Source organism: Anas platyrhynchos, chromosome 6, assembly GCF_047663525.1.
Source record: "Anas platyrhynchos isolate ZD024472 breed Pekin duck chromosome 6, IASCAAS_PekinDuck_T2T, whole genome shotgun sequence".
NCBI lineage: Eukaryota > Metazoa > Chordata > Aves > Anseriformes > Anatidae > Anas > Anas platyrhynchos.
Genome location: NC_092592.1, coordinates 9,427,311 through 9,446,673, shown reverse-complemented (window position 1 = coordinate 9,446,673; position 19,363 = coordinate 9,427,311). Strand labels below are relative to the sequence as shown.

At 46.7% G+C, this 19,363-nt stretch overlaps 1 protein-coding gene across 10 annotated transcripts in view; it reads right to left on the bottom strand.

Moving 5' to 3' along the window:
• Window positions 1-19,363, bottom strand: part of JMJD1C (jumonji domain containing 1C) — a 157,992-nt gene that overhangs the window by 57,283 nt on the left and 81,346 nt on the right. For 2 of the 10 annotated variants that reach the window (XM_027463801.3, XM_027463804.3), the window contains exon 1: window positions 3,431-3,575. The exons of 4 other annotated variants lie outside the window; for them this stretch is intronic. The gene's annotated coding sequence lies outside the window, so the exon portion shown is untranslated. Of the gene's footprint in view, window positions 1-2,916; window positions 3,230-3,430; window positions 3,576-8,792; window positions 8,817-19,363 lie in introns of those variants that run through there. 4 more of the 10 variants (XM_072040033.1, XM_072040034.1, XM_038181068.2 and 1 more) reach the window with 3 other exon arrangements.

Sequence of the window (19,363 nt, the reverse complement as noted above, 5' to 3'; positions counted from 1 at the left end):
GAGTCAGGTGAAAAGGAAATCCCAGCGGATGGAGGAGAGAAAATGCAGCTCTGAAGGCAGACGGTGAGCAGTAAGAGGAAGGCACTAATGAACAGCAGAAAGAACAAGCAGGATGTAAGGAGAACAAACACGGAGGAACAGAAAAAACAGGAACCTTATTCGACAGGATGGAAAATAGGGATGGGAGGAAAGAGCAAAAAGAAACGTACCCTCTGAGCCCCAACTCTGCGGCCAGAATTCAGGAGGAAGAGCCAAAGAGGAGAAACAAAGGCAGGTCAAACCAGACGCCGTGCTGCACGAGCGCTGCCCAACATCTGTGCGGTGCCGCCGTCCCCGCAGGACACCGCCAGCTCACGTGCCTGCCCGCAGCAAGAGAGCCGGGCTAGACAGGGGAGCCCGGGGTCGCCTCCGCCCTTCGCAGACGGGGAAACTGAGGCACGTAGCACTTACGTAACTCGGCAGAAGCCACCTCAGCAGGGCAGCCGCAGAGCTGGTGACCTGCCTTCAGCCCGTCCACGTGTCAGCCGCAGAGACAGAGGTCGTAAGAGACGCACTCAACATTTTATCAGGCTTCATTACCTACTTTGCAAAGGTGTTGCCTTGCGATTAGTCCAAATATAACCCAAGTCTCTGCGGAGCTTAAGCTGTGGCCCTCGTTAAACAAATGAGAGCATTTTATCAGAGCTACACAATACTTTCTAATAAATATGTCCAACTCACAAACGTTCAGGTTTACACACCGCACTCTCATTTCTATTTTATTTAAGGTTTCACTTCAGTTGTTACCTTCCTTGTGTGAGAAAGGGGAAAAAAAAAAAACACCCAACAACCTATCAGGCAGGCAGCCAGCCATCTCAGTAACATGGTAACTAGATGAAAGGGCTGGGAGGGCAGAGGAATATGATAATATGCTAACTACACAGTCTGAATAGCAAATAATTATTTAACCTCTAAGAGTTAAGAAAGGGCCTTTGCTCTTGCATCACTTTTCTAGAATGGATCTTGTATGGCTAATGGATTGAGTTAAGAGAGGGTGGAGCTCACATGAAATCGCAAAGCATGAGTGCATAAACCCACAAGTGGATAAACTTTTCTTCAAAAAAGTCAACGTTGTAGTCTTTCAGTTTTTAGTCTGCCCCCGCACCTCAGCAGACACTGCTCTACTTTTTCACACCGATTCCCTTCTAACTTTCCGTCCTATTATTCAGGTCAGGAAACACGTTTCTGAGTACAAACAGGACATACCACATCATTAGCTGAAACGAAACCGTGTGGAATGCGGCTTGCAGTTATCGTTCAGGATTTAGACAACACGACAGATTAAGGTATGTGTGAGCCACCGGTTTATCTTACTGCTGGTATTAAAAGAACCAGTTCCAAATATAGATCTGTGAGCGTGATTATGCTGAGAAGAGAAACGTAATGCCTTCTCATTTGCTTTCATAGATCTAAGCCTCTAGACAGGCCAACGCCCCCAAAATACACATGTGAAGGATGCAGACTATCCCACAAGCACAGAGGAAAAATATGTAAATAAATAAAGCAAAACTATGCCATGTCACACACCTCCTCCTATGGGGACGGCTGCTCAGCTGCCTGCAACTTGCCATTTTTCAGGCACTATTAGAAAACCTTCCCCCTATCAAAGACCAACAAAACCCCACCCTTTAAAAAAAGCTGGCCTTCTGGGGAAAGCAAAGTCCAGACTCCATCAGCTCAGAGCGATACGCAGGCCACCCGAGGTACCCAAAGAGAGACAGGCTGGGGACTGGAACAGCCTTCGTACAAAAGACGTGACCAAACTTCACAGCACGCATCACATATGCACAAAGAAAAAACGACTAAGAGCACGGCAGGCAAGAGTCAGCTACCGGAGGCAAGCATGCAAGGCATGTAACGACATGAAACCCGAATTAAGAAGGTCCAACGAGCTCCCTGCAAGCTTTCAGGGGAAGGCGCTCCCTCTTTCCATTCCCAAAGCGGAGGACAAGTCTAGGGAGAATCAGGCATACTGGCTGAAACCAGTAAAAACCAAACATCTTCAAACTCAAACCTCCCTTTCAAGCTTGCATAAAGCTTCCTTTTACCATCCACGTTAACCCAGCTCCCTCTAGACCACAATTAAGCAAAGGGCTCGAGCACACACTCAATTTTAAGTGACATCGGATTCCAGCACTCTCCTAAGCTGCTACTTCGAAAAAATAATAATACTTTTTTCACCAAATTAAAACTTCCACTTGGCCAAATGGCTCTCTGTGAACACAAACACTCGGGCCGCTTGGCTAGCAAGCCCCCTCACGCTGCCGAGAGCTTATTTCTTTCTTTGCGCCTCCCCTCCCCCCCCACCCCCAGTGCTTTTACCCCAGCTCACACGAGAAATAACCTGCCTGCAGGAGGCACCCGGCCCGGCTCTCAGACAGCGAGGAAGAGTCGGTTTGGGACTTTCCTGAAACCCAAACGCGTTTTTAGAAAATCCTAAGCACCGTCACTTCGCAGCAAGCCACCGCAGCACATTTTGCTGGCGTTCATCAACCGTTCCCCCGTGCCGCCGATTACTCACGGCCTGCTTCTCCGAGCCGTCTATTTATTTCTCCTCCCAGACACCCCATGGCAACCCGAGGCAGCGGCCCGGCGGGGGCACGGAGCAGGATTTTTGCCCTGCCCAGCCCGGGGAAGCGGCCGGGGCCGGGGGCCTGGCGAGGGCAGCGCCTGGCCGAGCCCTGGCTGGCACCCAGCACGAAACGAGCTTCAGAGCCCGTTTGCCTTCGTTTGGAGAGAGTGCTCGCTTTTTTTTTTCGTTGCTTAAGAAAAAATTCCCTCCGGAGGGATTTGTACCACCGAGAGAACACCCCAAAAAATAGAAATTATCGCAGCGAGCCTCCCCCCCGGGGTACTACCTGCAGCGGCGATACTCACCAGCACTGGAGCCTCCTTAAAGCACCCCAAAAACCGAAAAGCTGCTCTAAACGTAATTTATGCGCGCTATTAAGCAAACTTTTCCACGTATTGTTTTTTAGCCCGGCTGCTGAGCCTGCAATAGCGCGAGCCCTGGCACCTTTTCGTTATGACACTTAATCATTAAACTCCCCGGCAGCCCCACTTCTCCTCCCCGGGCTGCCGTGCGCTCAGGGGCACGAGTCACGGCAGGGGAAGGAAATAAAGCTCCAAAAAAGCCCAAACCCTCGGGCTGCGAGCGCGGAGCCCCCCCGTGACGGGGCACAGCCGGCAGCGGGGCCCGGCGGCCGCCTCAGCCGTTGTCCCGCACCGGCCGCCAACGGCCGCGCTCCCCCCCCAGCTCCCGCATGGCCGGGCCCGGCCGCGGGGCGAACAAAGGAGCGCGGCCGGGGGGCCCCGGGGAGGGGCCGGGGAAGGGGAGCAGGGGAAGGGGGTCCCGCCGAGCCGCCCCCCCACACCCCCCGCCCGTACGCACCTGGCTCCGCGCCCCGCGGCGCGGCCCGGCCCGGCCCGCGGGAGCTCCGCGCCCGCCTCCGCCTTTGAAAGGGCAGGGAAAATGGAGCCGCGCCGCTTCCGGGTCGGGCCGGGCCGCGCCGGGGGCGGGGACGGCGCAGGGGGAGGAGGAGGAGGAGGAGGAGGAGGAGGAAGGCCGCCTCTGGGGGGCCGCCGCCGCCTCACCTCACCTCGCGGGAGGCGCCCCCCCCCCCGCCCCCCCCCCAGCAAATGGGGCCTGCGGAGCCGGCCGGGGCTGGGCTCGCCCAGAGCGCGGGGAAAAGAAGCGGGGAGGAGGCCGTGAGGGAGGCACTGCTGCACGTTTTGTATTTCATGGCACAAATACACAGCGCGGCGCCTGCCCAGGAAGGGGCAGAATAATGGGAACCACTGCGGGACCCCCGCTCCGTGCTCAGCAGGAGGTGCTCCAAGTGCTGTAAGCCTGGAGGGGTGCGGGAATGCCGCAGCGGGCTGGGCTCCCCGATAACGCCCTGGGGACAGCCGAGGGCTGGAGGCGAGGGGAAGCTGCCAGCACAGCGCCCAGCTCCGGCCCCGCCAGCCCCTGACAGGGCGCAGGGCAGGGACCCGCGCTCCCCTGCTCGGGCCTTGGCCGCTCTCCAGCCCACGCTAACACAACTGCAGAGCCGGCTCCTGCTGGGAAGAGACACCATCAGAGGCGCTTTCTCGTATTGATTTTCCCGTTTAAGTTGTCTCCCACCTCGGCTGAGCAGCCTGCCCGGCTCCCACCGCTGCCCGCAGAGCAGGCGGGTGCTGAGCTCGCCCCCCACACCGTGCTGGGCTGGTCAGCACCAGGCCGCAGCCACAGGGGAAATGACTAAACCCTCAGCCATGCTGTTTTGACCCTGTTTCTTTCCAACTCTGTCTTCTCCAGCAGTACCAAGACAGGCCCTGCAAGGAGCAAGGAATAAAACAGTGACCCCGCGTGCCCGTCCCCTGCTGCCCAGCTGCCTGGGCTGCTCACAGGGCTCACCCCTCCCAAAATAAAACCTGGCCCACCAACAGCAGCTGATGAGGGGAAATACCCTCAAGTCAGATTTTGCCAAGTAGTCTGGAAATAGCATGTTTTTGTTTTGTTTTGTTTTAAATCTTCCCCAAACTCACTTAATTCTGTAGTCACATGAGCTTCAGTTTAGCTTCTAAAACGCATTCTGTTTACCTCCAAGAAGAACTGAGCATCCCAAAGACTACTACTCCTACTTTAACCAAATTCCTAACTTTCACACGGCTTCAGGGTTTTACCATTTTTCTGCAGTATGAGTGCTACCACTAGTTTGTATGCCAGCAGAAGTGCAAACAAATGAGTTATGCCTATTACAGAGCACAGCACATTCTTTCTACTATCCCCAACTGATCAGGTTGTGGTAGTGGTCTGGTTCATAGTAGGGCTGTCAAAGCAAGCAATCCTTAATAATATCTGAGACAGACACTGTTAAAATACAAATCACAAGACTGTCTGGAGGACAGGCAAGTTTGCCCGTTTGGACAAAGCTTTATTAATAGACTGCAACTTAGTAACAAAGAATATTAATACCCAGTGCAGCAGCACCTATTCATTACCACGGAGGGATTTTGCTAAAAATTCTCAAGTGGCACCAGCTCTGCCTGGAATACTAACCCGGCAACTGCATGTTCAAGTGCTCCACTTAAAGGCGACCTCAGCCAAAAGCCACTAAAGGGGAAAGCACCTTGGGAGGGGATAAAAAATGGTGAAGTTGCTACCAGTGCTACTGCTAACACTGAGTACATGTATGCAACATAATATTACATTTACATATTTACGGCCTATTAAATTTTTGGCACTACGTATGTTCTTAAAAAAAGAACAACAACACAGATTTGCCATGTAAAAGCACTAATCCCCACCTTTAAACAGCAATTTTAAAAATGAGTGTCTTTAGTTAATTGTCCTGAAGCCCCTGGAAAATACTTGTATCAGGTTTGGTTATAACATTTACAAAATAGCACACTTTAGAGCAGCTTATTTGATAGTCACATTATTTTAGTGGTGTTTCCAACTACTGTTTGCTTCATCTCACAATCGGGCCTGAACTCTGCCAAACAAGCCATACTATAAGCTTGCAAAACAGAGCTGCCTTTGTTCTTGGGCACTGCCAGTCCCCTATGGAACAGGCAGTGCACAGCACTGCACTCAGCAAACAATCCATGACCTTCAATTACTGTCCTGGCTCACTGCCACAGGATACATGTATTGCTGGTAACACAGCCTGCCCTATTTTGCAGATAGTCGCTAGAACCACAGATAATCATTGAAATTGATGGAGAAAGGCAAACACTCCCTTCTTCAAATTGTAGTTGCAAGTTCAGCTACGGCACAGCCCTGGGCAGCTGCAGCAGCACCCCGGGGCTGAGCACGAAGCCACGTGTGCGGGAAGGGCAATACTGCAGGTTTTGTATTTTTAGAGACCACACGAAAAATTCCAGGTGACGTATCGCTTCGCCTTCCTCTTCAGGAGGTTTTTGGTTTGTTTTGTTTGTTTAGAGGTGGAATGCACACTGGCTTGCATTGGCACAGCCTCGCAAGAGCTGCCTCCCCCTCTCCCTTCACCCCCTCTCTTCTCTGTTTTTGTTTGGATTTTTTGGCTTCCCCCCCTCCCAGAAGCCTTTAAAAGCCATGCAGCTCCTCTGCCGAGCACATGGCCGTGCGGCGGAGGCAGGCTGGGGAGCAGAGCCGGGCATGGGGCCAGCTGCAGCCCCTGCACCCGCAGGCTGGCCGCCTGCCAGCACCCAGCCCCAAGCCACCGGCCTTCTGCTAGGCCACCGGCACGGCGCAGCCAGAGACACAACAAGGGCGCAGGGAAACGACAGCACGCACGCAGGCCGAGGGGGGTCTGGCTCCAGCCTGTTTTCGTTACTCGAACGCAGGGCGCAGCAGAGGGATTTACCCGTAAAACACGGTCCTTCCCCACGTGTAACCCGAGAAACGCATGCGTGGGCTGCTGCTGGCAAGGAAAGAACACATGTGAATGTCATGAATGAATAAATATTTAAACTTTAAAACAAACAAATGAAAGTTATTTAAATCGGCCCTCATGATTTAAATTAGCGTTTCTCTACTTATCTTCTCGCTGTGCACGCTGTCCCACATTTCCCTAGCGGGGCTGGCTGCGCCGCAGCGCTGCTCCTGCAGAAAGAGTGCCGTGTGCGAGCAGAGCTACACAGTTGGCAGTCTCACCAACTTTTGGATTACCTACCCACAAGTGCAAACCAGCTGAGTGCAAATGGTGTGCTTCCGTGCAGAAAGCAAAGTCCAAAGGAGGAATTAGGGTGCATGAAACAATCATTACTACTCAGGCTGCAGCATGGAAAATAGAGTAACCGACATTTAGGTGCCGTTTCCATTGGCAAACTCGCCTTTTTGGTTACGAAGGAGGACAAAGACTATTTGGAGACAGCTACAAATGCAAGAACTTCACCAGGCATTCTTCAGTAATTTTTCACAATTGTGCAGCAGCAACATGCACATGGAGGAACACAAGCAATAACACAATACCCTACACTACATATGAGTGCTGTTTTTATGCTTATTTCAAATTGATCCGATTTCAGATTTGGTTTCTAACCTTTGCAAAATTTTCAGCCAACTTCTGAAATCACTTTTGCCCTTCCACAGGCAACCATCATGGCTTGCGGTGCTGCATGCATCAACGTGACTGTGCAACTTTCCCCATTACTTCATCTGACACCAGTGCTGTAATCGCAGCTCTGTTTGTAAACTTTGCTATTTTTGTGGTTGAATCAGTGTCCCTGCTGCAAGAGACCAATAATCTTGGTAAAAAGAAAAACCAGAAGCATGGCATTAAAGAAGAAAATAATAAAAGCCATTCAAGGCAATGGTATTGCCTGAGCTTTCTGATTTGCCGGAGCTTGCTACCAAGGTTTGAATGATTAGCAAGCTTCAGAAACTCCACATTTTTAATATTCACAAATAATTTCAGAGATGGTTGCTTTCATTTCTTCCATGACAAGTCACAATCCTTTAAACAAATTCAACTTGCTCTTTCAGGTCTTAAGCAGGTTTTTGTTTGTTTCTACAATTGCTGTAGTTTCGTTTCTTCCTAGCCCATTCGTACCTTCCACTGGCTCAGTTTCCATTTGCAGGCTGTTGCTAACATTTTTCTCTATCTCGCCTCTGCATTATGCCATTTACAGACACAAACCCTTTCTGTAGGAAACCTACAGAACTGTGCTCTAATGCCAGATTTATGATTTACATCCAGAGACAAAATATTGAGCAGTTTCTCGCACTTCCCTTTGTGGATGTCTGTCATCTCAAGCCCAGTGCTGCTGTAGCAGACTCGTGTTTTCCTATTCCCTCTCTCTTCGTTAGCTGAACAAAAGTGCCATGACCTTGCCACTCACTCAAGTCCAATAACATCAGCATCATCTTTAAGCGTGTGACCTCCTCTCCCTCAGTGCTGGGTCCAGATTATGTGAAACTCTTGCAGAGCTTATAAAACACAGCAGATTTTTACCCATTCCCACAGGTAAAAGCACCAACCCATATATTCTGATTGCTCAAGACCCTGCTCCTCTGGCCTTACTTAACGCCACATGCCCAGCTCAGACCCGCCCAAACTGCTGCCACAGCCCCCTCCAGCCCACCAACCCCACTATTTGCTCTCCCTCCCCAGCGGTCCCATCGCATCAAACCGTGCCTTTGGAAGCAGTGTCTCCCGATCCTACCCATGCTCATTTATCAATTTTGAGAACAGCTTACTGGCAGCACTTGCAGAGCTGATTCATTAACATCTTTCAGTTTTCTCCTTAAAAGTCTTTCCTGCTGTAATGACCTCTAAAACCTTGACGATGCCTTGGCCACTGCTTTACAGAAGCCTCATCTTCCCTCATAAGCAATGCCTGTTTCCCACCTGCCTGTCTACATATGTTTTCTTCTCCTGACTTACTCAGGCATTTTAACTCTTTTGAGAAAAGCGCCCTTTTCATACCGCATTCATTCTACAATTCATTGCACAATGAAATCCTGGGCTTTCATACGGGTTTCCAAGTGCCATGGTAACGTGCCACAACAGTAATTAACCTTGGGACTGGATTCTGTCTTCCACAAAGCAAGCACGACAGTTTCAGGATCATAATGTTCTTACCCACACTCCTTCTGCAATATTCATCAAACCCTTTTTAACTTGGGTGCCATCCATGTTTTTCAGTATTCACACTTCTTCAGCCTTCTTGCTTCCCTCACAATAATGCCAAACTCCCTCCAGCTCATTTCTTGGCTTTATTCTCTTCTTCCAACCCCATCACCAACATTCACAACATTCTTGCATCCCTTCCCCTGAACTTACTGGCTGTAACGTGCACTTACAGGGCCTCCTTCCAGCCTCACCTCCAGCAAAACAACCCGACCTAGAACACCAGCACTGGGCTTCTGACACGCGCTGGATTGCTGCTCGTCTGATTCAGCATCCGGCACTGCCTCTCATACTTCCCACTAGCTGAAGTCCATTACAGGGCCGGACTCCACCTTTCACCCTCCCACTGCTTCCTGCCTCCTCTCAGACTTCATTCCCCAGCGCTCCTTTGAAGTGCACCGCACTTCCTGAGAGTCACCCGAGCGACCAGGCAGAGGCTCCCTCTGTTTTTCTCCCTGGAGCCACCTACCCGCCTCACCTTTTACCCCCTACATCCTCGTTAACGTCAGCTTCCAGAGCAGTATTTTTTCCCCCGGTTGTGCTGCCCTGCCGCTCCCTCTGTCCTTCCCTTCCAAAGCCCAAGGCACACCACTGACCAGCTTGGCCAGCTGCCTCCCCCTGAAGCGGGCTGTATTCCAGCTTGCATTTTTTTTTTTTGCTCTTCTCCAAAACAACCTGGGGGGCACCCTTGTGACGTAAAAGCCAGCTTCCCACTGCGGTGCCGGCTCCCTGACCGCTCAGGCTGCCAGCAGCCCCTCTGGCCCAGGGCCCTCGTTTGGGAACGGGCTGCGGGCTCCAGCCCTGGTGCTCCCCAAGGCAACGCCTCACTCCAGACATCCCTTCTGCTGGTACTGCAGCAGTGAGAGCACACCCGTGCTGATATTTTCCATTCCCACAGTCTTACAGCAGTATCCAAGCAACTCTTGTAATAGCAAATGCTCCCCATGAGCCTGACGCCACACCCAGGACACGCAACATATTTTGACATCATGCTATAAAATGGTCACTTGAGCCAGCCCCAGCAGCTCTGGTAGGCAGAAAATCTCCGCAGGGAGAGGAATTGGATCCTGAAACATAACTGGGATGAGGAAAAAAGGTATTTTCAATGGGAGCTCCTGTTTGGAGCTGTCTGGGATAACAAAAGCCTCAGAAGCACACAAAACATGAATGTAAGAATCTCCAAACAAAGCTTAAGGACAGAGAGCAGGATTTCAGAAGAACACGTCCTTCAGAAGCTGCGAGAGGGAAAGACCTGCTTCGGGTTATCACGTGAAACAAGCTGTCACACAGAAATTCAGATTCGGTTGCTAAGAAGCCAAAGCCTCCCTACCAAGGCCACCCCTTCCCCCTCACTCCTTTACTGCCAGCCGTGTGTTTCGCTATTAGGAGAATAAGAGCCGTGGAATCGGTGCACTGCATTCGCAATACATTCAGAAGGGTGTTGGGGTTTTTTGGGGGGAGTACTGCTGAGAAAGCTACAACTTCTACTCCCTCCTCCTTCCCTACCTCCCCTGTCCCCAAAGGATCACAAATCGCATTCTCCAGTTCTGTACTGTCTATCTGGCCATCTCGGGTTCCCGTAACAGGGAACGGCCACTGCAGGTGGGCAGGGATTGCTCTGGCTTTGGCCTCTGCGAGCTTGGAGTTCTAGCTTTCTGGGAGCAAGCTCGCACTTGGACATTTCTCTGTTTTCCAACACTTTTTTCCTTTTTTATATCCTAAGCATGGACACAAAGTACAACAGTATCTTGACAGTAACATTTTCCTATTTCTAAACACTGAGATTTAAATTTTTAGCCACACAGACACAGCATGTTTCAGTCATCTTTGTAAAGTGTTCCCCCTTGCTGAGACAACACTCCAGTCCGTACTCCTCAATAAAAATACCGGACAATTCATCTCACCTTCACGTGCCACGGAACCATGGAGAGATACAATCTAGTTTCGGATTATAATCAGAAACATCTTTTAACCTTTTTGAGCAGTATTTTCCCTGCTATGTCTGTTCTATAATAATATTGTGACTGTGTCAAAATTCCTCCACTGCCACGCAGCTGTCAATTCACTGCTTTGATGCCTGACTATGCCGTATAGAAGGCTTGGGAGAACCTCTCAAAGAGGGAATTTACTTCTTTCAGGACAAATTATAAGCATAAACCACCAAGATGGCAAGGTTAAAAGTTTACGCTTGCTAATAAACAGTCTAACAGAATAGACAATGTTTCAGTCAATAAATGCCTGCATCAGAATAATGCTGAAATATGTTGAAATAAACACCAGCATTATCTAGTAATAAATAAATAAATAAATAAATAAATAACCTAGATATCATATTGGACTACCCCCTCTCCGTGTTATTTTTAGATTCTCACATCTGCCCTTGTACACGCTTATCCAGCAACAACCTGATGGACAAACACTCTCTTTTCTTTCAGGAAAACACAGGACAGATGGTGTTGAAACTATTTCTCCCTGAGATAACAAGTTTTCCATTTTTTATAAATTCACTCATCTTCAAACTGTGACAGCTGTGAGCTTAAAGATAAAATCAAAATGATCCAGATCTTGTTCATCTCCTTTCTCTAGGGTCTCCGAAAGGTCACACGAGTGTGTCTCACTTCAGTTTCCCACTAAATGAGAAATGTATTTCTTTTGCGAGCCCAAACGTACCGGTTAGCAGAAAGAAGTTATACAACCCTTTGGGTGTTTGTTTTTTGGGGGTCAGGTTTTTTCCTAAATTGTGTCTCAGGCCCGCATTGTAAATTCAGGATCTTCAGGAGCCATTTGTGTAGGGTATCAGTCAGTACTTACCTCCAACACCTATTTATAGTACTAATTACATTCCCTCGTTCCTCCTATAGCAGCACACATGGCACTGTTACTATCCCACACTGAGTATTCCCACCTAGGTCGATTGCAGTCCCACACCTGGTCGTCAGTCCTCCCATGTATCCTTTCAGGTCTGAATTTCTCTTCCAGCACGGCTGACAGAATTATACATGTTACTTTAAAAACCAGTCTGGAGGCAGTTGTACGGGGGCACTGGCACACCTCTACTCCAGGAACACATCTCGTGCACCCAGCATCACACCTGCGATCTGGGCATCATGCAGCAGGCTCGCAGCCCTCCTCTGCCTGAGCAGAAGGGCCAGACCTCCACCGAGCCAGGGCTTCCAGTGCATAAGCTCTCATCTATGCTTGCCATCTGCTCCTAAATGCACGACTTGGTTCTATACAGCAACATTTTGTTCCCCTTCTATTACTTCATTTCTCAAGGACATTCTATTTTAGTTGCATAAAAAAGCCCTCAGCCTCTGCGTGAATGGATCCTCCTATTTCATACCATCTGCAGATTGAATCAAATGTAATCAATTAGCCCAAACATTTTAGTGAAAACACTAAGCAAGTCATTCCCAAAATGTGTGAACAGCAATTGGTAGCCAGACCTATTTCACCACTACACAGCTCCACCTATTTCAACACTACATAGCTAATGTCTTGTAAGCTAATTCCTATCTCAGTTACTGTTCACACTACTAATCCCCGTCTTCCTCTGATTGTTCATCACTTGCCATATTGTGGAATGCATTACAGAAGTCATGATGAATGATATTAATCGCATTTTCTTGCCTCAGAACAAAGGCAACCAGCTTTTTCGTTCAAGTGGGTCCATGATACAGCTTTTCAAGTTGCTGATGACAAGAACAGCCCATGATTAGGGGGAAGGGGAGGAAATACACAGCAGATATAATCAGTCTATTAGTAAGCACTTGAAAAAAAAACAAAGTGAAGAGTAAAAACCATCAAGAATTCAAAATGAATAAAATAATCTCAAAGCAAATATCCTTTCTGAAGAGGAGAGCAGAGCTGAGAGGCAGATCTTTTCACACCATCTCCTGTGATGCTCACGTATGCAAACTAAAGGAGATTAGACCAAAACGAAACCACAGTAATGTGGGTGCACGTCAAGAATAAAAAACATTCAGAAAACATCACTAGCTCAGTGTCGAAATATGTATCTAGAACGGAGCTTCCAAAGTCACCTACACTGGGGCTGCTCTTATTTGCTATTTTCATTTAGTGACCTAGATGATAGAACACAGACTACATTTATTAAATTGACAAACAACCAGCTTGGTGGGACTGCAAATTATACTGAAGGACAAAAAGACAAACTGGAAAAGGGTCTGAGCAAAAAAATGAAAGGCAAAGCATTGCACATAAGCAGGAGCAGCCAGCTGGAGAACAACAGAGCAGCGAATGACTGGCTAAGGAGGAATTTCATATGAACAGAGACAGGTTGTGTTCAACTCACAAACTCCTCCAAGTTAGCGGTACAATACTGTTGAAGTGCAAACCCAGTACTGGAACACACGAATGTTAGTACGACCTGTCTTCAGCATTCATAAAGCCTCAGTTGAGCGCTAAGAAATGAGTTTTGGACATCGTTCTTCAGGCCAGGTATGTGTCCCAAAGGGAGCAATAAAACTGATGAATACAAACTGAAGAGACTGGGCGGGGAAAAAGCACAGGGTGTGGCTTCATGTATGAAAACAGGATGCTACAAGGAATAATTTCTTAATCTCTACAGCAGACACAACAAGCTCCAACAGCCTTAATTTAGATTAGATGATCTCAAGGTCTTTTTCAGTCTTATGATTGCAGAGTATCTGCAGGGTCACTCACAAATAAACCAGCATTAGAAACACATGCCCAAATTAATGCAGTATTTAAGGCCGCTTTTATTAAGCCGCCTCCCTCTTGGGTCAGCTTCTCCGATCACCACCGCCTCCTTTGCGGCTTCTCTCAACAGCCATACGCTGCCTTCCTTTGGGGGCTGCCATGCAGAAGGACCCTATTCCCTGGCAGAAATACTCCAGCACTTTCCAAGTGTTTTGAGGTACCAGCGTCTTCCTGCTCTAATCCCATCTTTGGACTCCCACCGATGGAGCTGAATGAGAAGACCTACCTGCAGAGCTTGGGAAAGGTTTTGGCAGATCATGCGTGGCACGAAGGCCACAGGCTGGCTTTCCTTATCTAGATAATTTGTTCTTCTGAATGGAAGGTACTGGGCCGCTAACAATCTCTCCTTGAAAGAGTCATGCTGTATTTTACTCCATTTTCTTTAATCTCCCAAGCCCTTGATTATTCTTTCTTTCAAACACGCTTTTCAAAGCTTTACATGTTTACACAGAGGGCAGACTGACAGTCGTTCAGCTGCCTGCAGAAGTCTTCCCTTCCCCCTCCTTATGCAGGGAATGCTTTCTCCAATCACTGGTACCACCCTAGGGGAAAGATTAGCTAAAATAGTTACAATCAGGACTAAATCCTTCCTAATTCTGAGATGGAAACTTCTGTGTTTGAGTATTTTATGATCCTTAAGTTCCTCCTTCTGTGGTACTAATTTCCATTCTCTTCTTTTCATTATGTCTTGCCTTTTCCTCCTTAACTGTCATCATCCTTACTGAAAATTGAGCCAAAAATATTAAATGTTTTATATTTTAGTTGTGCTTTATCATTATTCTCTACTCTTCTCACCATACAAAAGCTTATTCTTTTTGTTTTCGCATCATTTGTAATGCCAAGTTTGGCTTTTAGAAACAAAGACATAAAAAATAAGTCTATGGGGTTTTTTTGTTTGTTTTTGTTTTGTTTTTTCTCCCCTGTTTATCAGAGGCTTCCCACGTTAGTCTTACTGGCCATCTTCAGGCTGGCTATTCATCCATTTTGGCCTGCACATCACATTCAGTTTCTAGACAAGCTGTAAGTATCTCTGACTTGAAAATACTGAGTCCTTGGGCTCCTTACATTGCTGGTCATTTTTTCCTTGTTTACCTTTGCCACTAGAATTCAAAACCCGAATTCCAACCAACTTTCATTTATTTCCTCCATGCTTTTTATTCTGAGCCGACTCACAACTACTCAGTGTGCAATTTTAGTTTGCACCCAGCCTGGCTGCTGTCGATGGCCACTGGACGGGGGCCCCAGGGGCTGGCCCTGCAGAGCTCCCCGGCGGACTCGTGGCTCTCGGTCACCTTGCTGGCGTAACTCGCGTATTGGCTGCACGACTGCTGGGATCAGCTAGGCAGGGGCAGGAGCAGTGAAGCCAGCCCTTTTGGCAGCTGATTAAGCATAAAGTGAAACTGAATTCTCAATCCAAAATGATTTTCCAGAGTAACTTTACTGCTTTTCAAAATGAAGTCTGAAGCAGCAATGATTTCCTGCTGGTTCAGGGACGAGTTTAAGAAACCTGCCAGCAATCACATCCAGGAATGCCTTGGCCCTATCATTTCTTCTCTAATCTGTACCTGGGAAAGTAAACCACCTCCTAACAAGCAGTATTTATCTAACAACACTACAGAGATTGCTATCCCTATTCAAGTCTAACCCTGGGGCTAATAACAGATTCTTTACTCCCTCTGTCATCTTTCTCCAAAGTGATTTTGAGCCAAACTGATTTTGGTCTGTCCTTCTTACACCAAGACATTTTTTCTTGTCTACCATATAATTACTACTGCACAACTTCTGCTTTTGATCAGCTATTTCTGAACAGCACAAAGCACCTTGATACACGTAGTCCAATTCCTAATAGCATTTCACCATACTTCTGATACTCAGCATTTTATCACAAACTCTATGAGAAGCTTAAACGCCTCTGTTTTGTTGTCCAGGGTCTCTATATGTATACCAAATGTTTCAGTTGTTTCTTAGTAACCACATCCAGACAAAATCTTTCCCTAGCTGCAATGCCTGACTGTCATTTTCCTTAACCTTGGAGCTCTTTCCCTCCACCATGAGTTCTCCATGCCTTCTACCCACTGGCACCTTTCCATACGCCGAGACAGAAAGAAGGGTTTACCTGACAGCTCCCTGCTGGGAGCTAAAGACTGCATGCAAGTCACATGGGTTAAGCAAAGCTTTTTTCCTGACAGGGAGGTTCCCAGCCATCACACTCGCCATCTTCTCTAAAGGCAACTTTATGGTGTGGTTTGGGTAGAGCCTGGCTGTGAGAGTGGTCTCCTCAGGGCCCTCCTCCCTCCCAAGGACCAGAATCCCACTTAAGATCACCACAAGAGCTACTTTCTGGCTTCCAGTATGGTTTGCACATCTGTAATCCACCATGGCAGAAAATTTGCTGTCATTTATCCTATCATGAATGCTAATGAGGGAGTCTTTCCTTCCCACTCCCACTCAAATCCCTTCAGGATCTTTCTCAGCTTTCTCATTCTTCCTTATCTCCTCATTCAGCAACATCAAAAGTCCCACCAAGCCGCCTGCTACTCCCCAGCCACATGAGCATCCTCTTAATGCCTGGATCTGGTTTAAGTGCCAGCATCATCTCTGGCTGCATCTTGAGCCTCCCCCTACTTTCTGATTTTTTTCCTTCCACTTTTCAGCTCTATTAGTGATTTCATGCGTACTATATTTAGTCATCTTTATTAAATCTGCCATTCTTCAGGTTTCCTCCACTGCTCCCTTGATTATAACTGTCACCCCTTTCATGTCCTTGCTTTCAAGAAGGACACACACTGAACTCCCTTGATATATTCACCAGTTACACAGCAACTGCTTTATCAGCTGCTTGACTTTTGAAACCTTTTGTCTGAAGCGGTTTGAACCCTTCAATTACTTTAGCTGGGATTAGCAGCAGGAATCAATTTCATATTCAAGTTCAAATGCTGTCTGTAAATTACATCCCAACCAAACACCATCAGAAGATGCACTCATGCACCGGTCCTCAGGAAACAGATGTGCCTTTTTTTTCCTCTACCCCCGGAAAGGGGTTCTGTGCTGGCTCTGTTGACCTTTACTAAAACCTCAACGCTTGATAACAAACTACACGCGTCAAAGATGTTTTGCCTATGCCTGGGGAAGTCTATCCAAATTTGGCAGAGTTAGAGGCCTCTGGAAAAAAAAAGAAAAAAATTTGAGTTCACAGATGTTTACCTGAGAAATGCTAGTGAGGGGCTGCCTCCTCTCCTTGCAGTCACTGCTCCTGAGCAGCGAGCCTTGTCTCGGAGATCAGAGCACCGAGTGTCACACGCTGCCCTCAGCCAGCACGAAAGGAGTAAGCTGAGGAGAAGGCACAAGGGACAGGAAAAGAACCGCGAGAAGGACGAGGGGGAGTAAATGGGGACAAGAGCTGGTACTGCATTAATGAGAACAGAAAGCTCCGTGTGCTGCCACCACGGCGCCTCCTGGAACTTGGAACCGCACCGAGAAATCCCACGTGGCATCCCTCTGTTTTCTACCGAGATGACTTTCATGCTTTTTTTGTACCTGGGCCACAAAACCAACCAGCCAACTGATGTGGAGAAAAAAAAAAAAAAAAAAAAAAAAAAAAAAAAAAAAAGCTTAGCTCTGTAAAACACAGTAACTGATGAGCGCAGGGACCAAGCTGCTCTCTCCTCACCTCCTCTCCATCACCCCAAACAGTCCTGGTAGGGAACACCCCTCCCCAAGCAGAGCAAAGGAGCAGTGCTTGACTTCCCAAAACTACTGCCTGTGCTGTGTAAGAGCAATGGGGAAACCACAAAACCAGACATCCCCCTCCGCACCCTCCCACCCTCCCCACACACTGTTGTTTCACACCTTCCACCCTTCTCTGGCCTGCACGGCACATCGATACTTTCACCATTTGCAAGATGCAGCGCATTGTAGGCGAGGAGCAGCTTTTTTTCTGCCTTTCAACTTAGTATAGCTACTGTACATTTTATTATTATTCTCCCAATCATGTTCAACTTTTTGTACCAGTATTAAACTCTTCTGGTTTGCCCTACCAAACCACACAAAGCTGATCCAAAACAATGAATAAATCAGACAGCAGCAGCAAAGTTAGGACTATTCACAAGTTTTGTTGTTTCTTTTCTCCCATCCACTTAAGCTATCTTCAAGTTCCACTTATTCAACATATAAAGCAAGCAATGGGTGGAAAATTAAAAACGAAACATCCTTTTATATTATCATTTCTGCAAAATGATTTTAAGAACTTTATGCCCTCCCCCACAGCCAGAAGAGAAAGCTTCACATTAGTTAGGTACTGAGGGAACAAAAGAGTAACTCTCCCCGGCAGGTTTTTATTTTTTCTGTAAAAGAGACTTCTTTCAGAGCAAGACCCACAAATGGAGCTAGACAACAGGACAAGTACTAAATCTCCAGGACACTTTTTTCTCTCTATTTCATAGCTCTGTAACACTGCACAGTAAATTACTTGAGGAGAATCTATAAAATGAATGACCCATTTCTGGTCCAAAATCCCAGCTGCGAATCACACAGCCATTTAGCCTATAAAAAGCAAAAATCATAAGGTTTTTCCCCCCCAAAAAAACCTGTTCTGGTACAAAAAAAAAAAATGCAGCTATTTTCCAATGAATATAAAAGATAAGAAATTTGAGAAAGAAGTAAAACTACTTTTAGGGCTTAATTTTTTTTTACCTTATATAAAAAAACCTCTCCAGTTTACCTGCACTGGAGTGTTTCATTTCTCTCTCCCAGGCACTATTCAGTTTCTGAACCAGTAAGTTTCCCTATAAATATACCAAGATCTGCTAATCCCAAAAAGAAAAGGGGGTTAAGAAAAATACATCCACAAATATGAGTTTATTTCAGCAGACCACGCTTTGTATTAAGTAGCTACAACAGTGGCTTTAATGAAAGCTCACATATTTGTCTGGTTTAGTGAGGTGGAATAGAATTATTCTGGCTGTGGAAAATATCTCGAACTCAAACATCCTTATACAAACTGCATCTTCACCCCCATCTGCAAGTTCTTTGACTTCAAGCTAAAAGCTGACTTAACATACCAATGGACTTCGGAAATAAATATCTCATCAACATAATGAAGAAGAAATGGGCGACTACTTGTCATAGCAAGAATCTAAATTAGGTTTCTATATTTAGAGCACCACCTTTCTTTTGAGGACAGTAATATACTGCAGTTGAAGGGCAAGAGAATTTGACCAAAGTTGGTGGAGGAGCTCCTGAACACGAGTACAGGTGGCAAAAGACAGTAAAGTGAAAGAAATTTATATGTAATGACTAGAATTGTCAAATGTAATTATAACACCAAAATTAAAACTAATCTTGTAGAAGATGGGAGGCATATGAAATTTGAAAGTGACGTTTAACTAGTTAAATTCTAGATCTTTAAAGAAATTAAAAGGCCAAAGCTATTCATTCCATTATGAACTTTTTATTTATGACCTGTCAAACAGAAATAAATTAAAACATGATAATGACACAAGATACCTGTTATAGTAGTAGTGTCGTAGTTATTAAGATCTACAGATGAAGATTGACACATCTATTTCAGAACAGAAGAAGAATTTGCATTATTAAAGCTTAGTGGTTTAATTCCTTCTACATCTGTCAATGCAGTAAAATATATTAACTCTTCTGCAAGCCTTATTCTGCCTATTATTTTACAGAAATGTTGCGGATTCTTCTTCCATTGCATATTTATGTTTTTCCTAACCCTCAGTTACTCCTTTGCTTTTGGTCGTTGACAGAGACTTTACAAAACTGATTGTCTGTAAGCAAAACACGGTATTTTAAAGTAAACCCTTGGAATGAAAATTATTCCTACTTCATTTTTGTCTTTCATTTGGTCTTGTTCTCTTTGTCACATAAATGCTCCTAGTCTGCAGTTATTAAAAATAGTCAAGGTGACCCTAACTCATTTATTTAGTATCTACAACATCCAGCAACTCCAGATGTTCTGTTCC